The following is an 8,358-nucleotide window of genomic DNA, read 5'->3' on the forward strand; positions in this document are numbered from 1 at the left end:
GTAACATGTGCACAGAAATCATCACAGGGAATCACAAAAACATATGATACACTTAACCATCCACACACAAAAGCTCCACTGTCAGCTCCCAGGTTGTGAGTTTGTTGCTAAGTATTTTTCAGAGCTGTGTTTCCACCTATGAATTTATATTAGAAACAATAGAAAAGTTTGTTGTCATGAGATTTTTTAAGTAAATAATAATTATAACAATAAAATATTGGATTCTTTGGTTTTTCGGTGTTGCCGACTTTATTTTTGTTTATATAATTATTTGTAACTTTTTATTGAGAATTGAGTTTTTAATTATTTTAAACTTTAACATTTAACATAATTAGTTTTTTTTTTTTTTTTTTGCATGGTCAGCATTGAGGAGAGAGTAACACATTTCACCGCAGCACTTTGTGTGTGTGTGTGTGCATGTGTGTATAATACATATACCTGCTGCAGTCAACCTTAAACCTACAGTAGGTTGACATAAAACCAAAACAACACCCATTCTTGTCTTAGGACATTTTATTTGGCAAATTTTAAAATAACAGTAAGTATATGTGACATGTTAAATATATAGTATAATTTGCTGGTTTTAAACATACAGAATAATAATAAATATAGTTATGAAACAACCATAACACCAAATGTTGACTAATGAAAGTACATTTATAACAACTATTTATTTGTTAGACTTCTGTATTGTCAAACCATGTTGCATACAAATGCATTCAACAGACTTATATGACAGTGCATTGCTGTAGAGGACAAATAAAACACGAGACAGGTGTTTAGAAAGAGTATAGTTTATTTAGTTTGACATGCAAACTTATCTAAACAAGACACACTTTCAGAAAACAGCCCGGAAACATTATAATGCGCGCGCTCGTGAATATAACCCGCGGTTGTCTTCAACTGTTGTCTTCAATAGTCCTTCTTTGCTCAACAACTGAGCTGAAAAACAAAGCAAAACATTACAACAGTCAGACATGGAGCAAAGAGCATAGAATTACCAAGAGGCGACACTCTACAATTTGGGAAACAATAACGCGCTTTTTGAATAATATAAATAAATAAAAAGCAGCTGCTTTCCATCGCGACAGCAATGACGAGCGATCGCTATCACTTGAAACTGGCGGAATCCGGGTCTGTTGCTCTTGGTCATTCTAAGCTCTTTGCTAAAGGTTTAATCATAACAGTTACCGTGGTTTCTATTTCAAACTATAGTAAACTAAAGTTTGAAACTATAGTTTAAAATAGAAGATGAGTGGGCCTCGCTACTCCCACCCACCATAACCCTCGCAGCGAGGTCCCACTACCGGCCGCCCGTGTTTCCCCGAGGGTCCTCGGGGGTTATGTTCTCCCTGCCTAGGGCTCAAAGGCCGCCTCGCTGACAGAGCACACGAGCTTTATAGGAATGCATATGCAAATTTTTACAAGGCACGTCACTGTTGTCTCGCTGTCATGGCGAGCGCTGAGGAGGGCTCACCTGATTGGACCACAGAGACTCAGGAATCTGCGTCAGGGCGGGTTGCCGTCTGCTGTGGACAAAAATATATTAAATATATTTAATATATATATTTTTACGTTTTTGGTGCTGTGTAATATTCTGAGATACTTTATACGGTTCCTTTTACAGCATCCATGGTGTAAATTAAGCGTTTCCGGCGAATTGAATGCCAATGCAAAATCCGGTGCGTTTAAGGTCTGTTTTCTTTCAAAATCAGCGATCTCCACAAGCTGAGTGATATCCGATTTAAAGTGGGTCTCAGATTGTACAAGAAGCACTGCATTAAATTACATTTCCCCCGCCATATCCTTATAATATGAGCAATATATTTTACCCCAGTATATTCAATGGAGCTTCTGCGTTAGCCTGCCGATTCTGACGGGCGCGTGCGAGTAAACAGCTTTTTGTCTCGTTTTACGCTTGAGCAACTAAATAAATGCAAAAGTTTATTTAACTGAAGGTATGTTAATGACATTACAATATCGATGCTGTATAAGGAACCGTATAAAATGGGGGAAAAAAAGTTCACAATAACAGGTCACCGGAAGTGTATCAGCATGGAAACAGCACTAGCTCGGCATATACCCTATTTAAATAGGAACTTATATACATCTAATATATCTAGAAAACTACAGGAGTATTACATACTAAGCAACAGAATCCTGTGGTGCCACAGAAATGTTTAAGTGATACCACACACTACCACAAGAATACCGCAGGAGTATTACATACCCAGATAGCAGGCAGTAATCGGCCCGAGCTCGGCTGCCCCCCGGCGCCTCCGGCTCCGACTCGGCATCGGCGAGTGTTATCCGGGCCGAGTGCGGCCCGCAGCTCGCTCGCGCACATGCGGTTGTGATGCGGCTGTAAAGCACTGGCCCGATTCCGGTCAACCATATCCTGGCCGCTTCTGGCAAGGACTCGGCTGATGGCAAGCGATTAAGTTCTTATTTTATCTAGTAATCTGTTAGCTTCACGTTCAATGATAATTTGAGAAAATATTCATGGTACGATAGCAAAAAAAAAAAAAAAAAAAAGAATATTTAGTGTGGATGGTCGCAATGTTTAGACGCAAACAAAACAATATTATTTATAAATAGATTATACATGTCATCTAGAGAAAAACTATGTAAAATTCGCTTATTTTTGAGATAGCACGCTCCTGTGCTGACTGTTTTTTTTTAAAGCAGAAGTTGGTTTCATAATAAACACATGCGTTACTAAACTCATGATTCAAACTCCAATCCAGACGGTGGCGGTAATGCTCCAAAAAGCTGGTTGTCAACCACCATGGCACGAAGATCACAAGAAGAAAAAGTTTGGTTTTTCAAACATTTCACGTGGAGTCCGGTCAGAAAGGTAAGCTTTTTACTGCTTGTGTTCTGTATAATTAGCGAATTTAGAGCTTAAAACATTTCCACGGTGTTTGGTTGTAACAGCGTTTAGTAATTTAAAACAGTTTGATACGATATGTAACTTGCTTTAAGAAACACGACTGGAGCTAATGTATGCTAACGCTAACAGTTACAAACACGTCTGAAAGTTCCTTTTCCTTTTACACAATGTTAGATTGTAACGTGTGTAGTAACTGAAAACTATTTTAATTATTTTAAAGAAACATGAAACGAATTTGTGTGTGTGCTAACTTTGCGTTAAAGAAAGTTTCTGTAGACGAATCCATTAAGTAACTTGGCAAAACGTGTTTTTTTCCTGATTTAACATTATAAAGTACCGTGGATGTTGAAAAAAATCATTGTACAGGCGTATACTTATCCAACAGTATTAATTCTGTGATTGTGTAAATAAAAACTAATCGTTTTGGATTAATAAAATATTATTGTTTATCTTGTTTATGCAGTTAGTCACGAAAATGATCGAAACTCGACTGTTTACTATTCTCTTTAAATTATCCAAGAGAAATATATTACTATGCACTTTAATTCATATGTGTTAGCCTATGTGAATCAATTATATCTTTTGTTCAAGCTGTAATGGTCAGTTAATGTAAAACTGAACGTCTTAAAGCAGATTTTGATGTTTTTTTTTATGTTATTGACAGTGATAAATTCTGATTTAAATGAATGGGTAACAATATTTGTTGGTTAAGTCTTATTGTTCTTGTTTAACAAAGGTTAGTGAGATCATTTTGGAGCACATCACGACCAAAGAAGTCAATGGCACACTCTTTTGAACGTGAATAGGCATGTTATAGTTGTGTGCTAAAAGTCCATTATAAGCTGTAAACTGCTGCTACATTTTCAACATAGATTGAGCTTTTCAGACATTACATTACTAATTGCGTCACAAACAGCTGAAATGGTTTATTGTTATTTGTTATCATCATCAAACATTTTTTACAATGGTAGGTTAATCTTCATGGGTACAGAATAATGCATGTGCTTGACCATCTTACAAATCTATGTCTCAGATTCATAAGGCTGTCACTCTGCATGAATCTCCGAATAAATCTTGTGCAACCTTCTGTGTACTGATTATTTACACTATAGGTATATGCATTAATTAACTTTGATAGTATTTCAGGATTTGAACTTTTCTTTAAGGGAGGTTAACAACAATGTGATGTTTTATTATAGATGCATATGAGGAAGCTCGACTCAAACATCCACACGCAACTGTGATTTCTGACTGGTAGACAGATGAGGATGATGATTGCCTGTCATACATCTAAAGACAGAACAGGTTTGTTTGCAATTATTTTAAACGCATACTGTCAACATTATGTCATTGATCTATTACAACCCGTTGAGTTTTGCCCTGGCACTATACTAAAGTGATGTTTTGTTTTGTAAATGTATCTGATTAAGGGACAGTATAGACACATCTATACCGTGATGAAGAAAAATTACTTGGAACAAAGAGGCTGGATAAAAGGCAGGTATGAAGATTTCAGAAATCAATGCAGCACCACAAGTACCATCACCATCAATGACTATGGCAGAAATCTTAAGACCACCATCAAGATGCACAGATACTGTACATTCCAGTACACCAGGCGTGTCCAAACTACGGCCCGGCTTTTTATAAATATCAATAGAATCTGGCCCGCTATACAAAAATGAACGTAATTCAATAAATAACCACCGGGTGTCGCTATTAAATGCATTCAATTAAGCAGCAGTTCTTGTTATGGTCTGTCTGTCTGTCTATCTACACACAGTTGAAGTCTGAATTATTAGCCCCTCATTGATTTATTTCTTCTTTTTTAAATATTTCCCAAATAATGTTTAACAGAGCAAGAACATTTTTACAGTATGTGTGATAATATTCTTTCTTTTGGAGAAAGACTTGTTTTATTTCGGCTAGAATAAAAAGCGGTTTAAATTTTTTTTATGAACCATTTTAAGGTCAAAATGATTAGCCCCTTAAGTCTTCAGAACAAACCATTGTTATAAAATAACTTGCCTAATTACCTTAACTTGACTAGTTAACTTGATTAACCTAGTTAAGCCTTTAAATGTCACTTTAAGTTGTATAGAAGTGTCTTAAAAATATCTAGTCAAATATTATTTACTGTCATCATGGCAAAGATAAAATAAATCAGTTATTAGAAATGAGTTACTAAAACTTATATGTTTAGAAATGTGTGGAAAAAAATGTTTAACTCTCCGTTAAACAAAAATTAGGGAAAAAATAAACGGTGGCTAATAATTTAGGGGGGTTAACAATTCTGACTTCAACTGTATATATATATATATATATATATATATATATATATATATACACACGTGTCTGTGTGATGTATGTAAAAATTGGCCCGCGACAACGTTTGTTTTTTTGCATCTGGCCCTCGGCCCAAAAAGTTTGGACACTCCTGCAGTACACCTATGAACATTTACAGTCTTTGTTCTAGTGCAGTTTGAGATCAAGACAGAACTTATTGCATCTCGTGATGTCTTTGTAAGAATTGAAGACATCACTAAATTTGTTAAGGTTTAATGCAGCTAGAAAGTAAAGATCAACTAGATAATATCAGCAGTGTCTAACCCACTGTTGTATTTACAGAAGTTGTATGAGAATAAGCTACAGGTTGATTTATACTAATCTGTTATTTTTCTTTTTTAGCACGACTGACTGAAGTTTTAAAATCATGCAACGTCATAAAGCAGCAGCTGGGCCTGATTCTCACAAAACCAAAACAGATGTGATGAAATTCCAGATGTAAACACATTTGACTTTCCTTTGGCCAATTTGATTTGGAAAAGCTTGAAAATCAACTAAAGGAGCAGCCCGAACAAATGAAGAAACTGGTAAGTTTCAAAGTGTTTTAAGTTTATTTTATTTTTTTATTTTTTTATTTTTTTTTATTCTTTTTTTTTTGCTTCGTAGGTAGCCTACTTTTTTCCTATTTTTTTCTTTTTTTTTTTTTACATTAGTACTTGTTCACTACTAATTATCTGTGTATCTTTTAATCACAGATGGAGTGAGGACAAATGTCCATACCACGCCACTGATAAAGAAGTGGAAAAATGCATTACAAGGTAGCTACAACTTGCCCCTGACAGGGATGGAGGAAGAAAGAAGAGAAAGCTAATGTGTCAAATGTCTACATCACTATTTTGTTTTATTTTTTAAACAACATTTTAAGTGTATTAGGATGTTCCCTGATACTTGAACAATTTGTTTCTTTCATTTGCATTTCTATATATATATATATATATATTAGGGTTGTAACAATATACCGGTATGACGGTTTACCACGATTTGAACGTGCACGATTATCATACCATGAACAATTGCATATCAACGGTTTTAACCCTTAAAGACCGAGACAGCCGCCCGCGGCTAAAAATAAGTATTGCTCTTAAATGTTTAATAACTTTTGATCCGCTGATCCGATTCATACAATTCAAAGATTGGCATAAAGAAGAGAATCTCAGCTTTCCAGTGCTGTATCACATAACATTCGCGGACTTTCAGAGGCTCCGGAATCAGTGCGGTTACGTCATCAACATTTGACAACGCTGATTTGACAAAGAAACGCTCGTCACTGTGTCTCCGGACAAATCAGACATGATACATTGATGCATTGTCCCTCCTCCATGCCCAGATTGGTTCAAACTCGCTATATCACAACCAATAAGCATAGGTTTCGCTTTTGTTTGTGGACCAAGCTTTTTGAACAACACGGAATGAGAGATAGGCATACATTTATGCGCGGCTAAATAAAACGCAAAAAAAAAAAGTTTTTCATGAAATAATTCTCATACTAAGTACTTTTGCATGCACAGCAGCACAGAAACATGACAAAACAGTGACACAGCAAAGACGAACTGCTGCTCTTGCTGTTTTCAAAAGACGCAAATGAAGATGCAACTGTTTGTCTGCATTGCAGACAACCATATCCAAATCCATATCGATAGACAACCATATCCATGCTGGCACATAAAACCTAAGGATGTTCCATATTGAATCTAGTTTCGTTATATAACTATTTATAGTATAGTAAATATTTATATCTATTTTTTACTGAGGATTTGCACCATGTTTATTTGGACTTTATTTGGACTTTGACACATTATTTATTATTTTCTTATTTTTATTTGTTCATTGTAAGTGGTGTTGTTTATAGTAACTAAAAATATATTATTTGGAAAAAGTCAAATTTGCTTCACTGTTCTATTATTTTGTAACATTTGTAACATACCGTATACCGCGAAACCGTCAAACCGTGGTATTGTTTTAGACGATTATCATACCGTGAAAAATTCATACCGTTACAACCCTAATATATATATATATATATATATATATATATATATATATATATATATATATATATATATATATATATATATATATGTATATGTGTATATATATATATATATATGTGTGTGTGTGTGTGTGTATATATGTATGGTATGTATGTATGTATGTATGTGTGTGCGCCAAATTCTAAAGATACATCTTGATACATTTTTAATAAACGTAATACAAATAAAATTATAAATATAAAATTGCACAAGACGTGTATATATATGAAATGTATAATCATCTCACTCATGTCTTGCTGTTTGTGCAATTGGTTTTGTTCAAGTTTATTTAAAAAAAAGTTTTACTTTATACTTCTGCAATTATATATATATATATATATATATATATATATATATATATATATATATATATATATATATATATATATATGTTTGTTTATTATTATTTTAATGTTTTATTAAAAAATGTTTCAAGATGTTTCTTCAGAATTCTGCAGTACTTTTTCCAAGTTTGACTTGGATATTTTACGGATTGTCATTGGTATTTTTAAGATGTTTCTTGCTATATCTTAAATTGGTTTCTATATTTAGGTTTATATAAAATTTTGCTGTTTTTTTACAAATTTTTGAATTCAAGTCTATTGGGAAAACAGGGTTGTTTTAAAAAACATCTGTGTTTGTGTGTAATTTTTTGAGTTTTTGTTTAAATCTTTCTGTGTGTCTTTATTGTGTTGTTTTATTGTTGTTTTTATATTGATATTCTTGTGCACTACAAAATTATTTATAAAATTTTAGTACTATTTTTTTCATGCAATCAATAAACGTTTAACATTTATTTATTTTGTCATTTGTCTGATTATTTTCGTTACAGAATATGTATGCAGTTTGCACTTTATTCAAAGGTTAAACGCAGTGCTTACACTTTGTGTTTAAATTATAGCCTGTGTTTGCTGTTATATAAATTCAAATGGTTGTAATACCATATATCAAGTACCAATGTTATACCAAAAGGTTTTATAAGGTGTATAAATACGGAGTCGCGCCAGCTCCGGGCCGCAGCGCACATTACCCTCGCGCCGATTCCGGCGCGGATGCGCAGCGTCGGCTCGCTTACGGCCGCCGCATCTG

At 34.1% G+C, this 8,358-nt stretch overlaps 1 long non-coding RNA gene across 1 annotated transcript; it reads left to right on the forward strand.

Moving 5' to 3' along the window:
• The first annotated feature begins 2,802 nt into the window (after nucleotides 1-2,802).
• On the forward strand, nucleotides 2,803-8,065 carry LOC147837681 (uncharacterized). Its single transcript, XR_015526447.1, has 5 exons — nucleotides 2,803-2,857; nucleotides 4,093-4,198; nucleotides 4,324-4,394; nucleotides 5,582-5,766; nucleotides 5,935-8,065. It is a non-coding gene; the product is annotated as an uncharacterized LOC147837681 (long non-coding RNA).
• The last annotated feature ends 293 nt before the right edge of the window (nucleotides 8,066-8,358 follow it).

Source organism: Danio rerio, chromosome 25, assembly GCF_052040795.2.
Source record: "Danio rerio strain M-AB ecotype USA chromosome 25, GRCz13ab, whole genome shotgun sequence".
Classification (NCBI taxonomy): domain Eukaryota; kingdom Metazoa; phylum Chordata; class Actinopteri; order Cypriniformes; family Danionidae; genus Danio; species Danio rerio.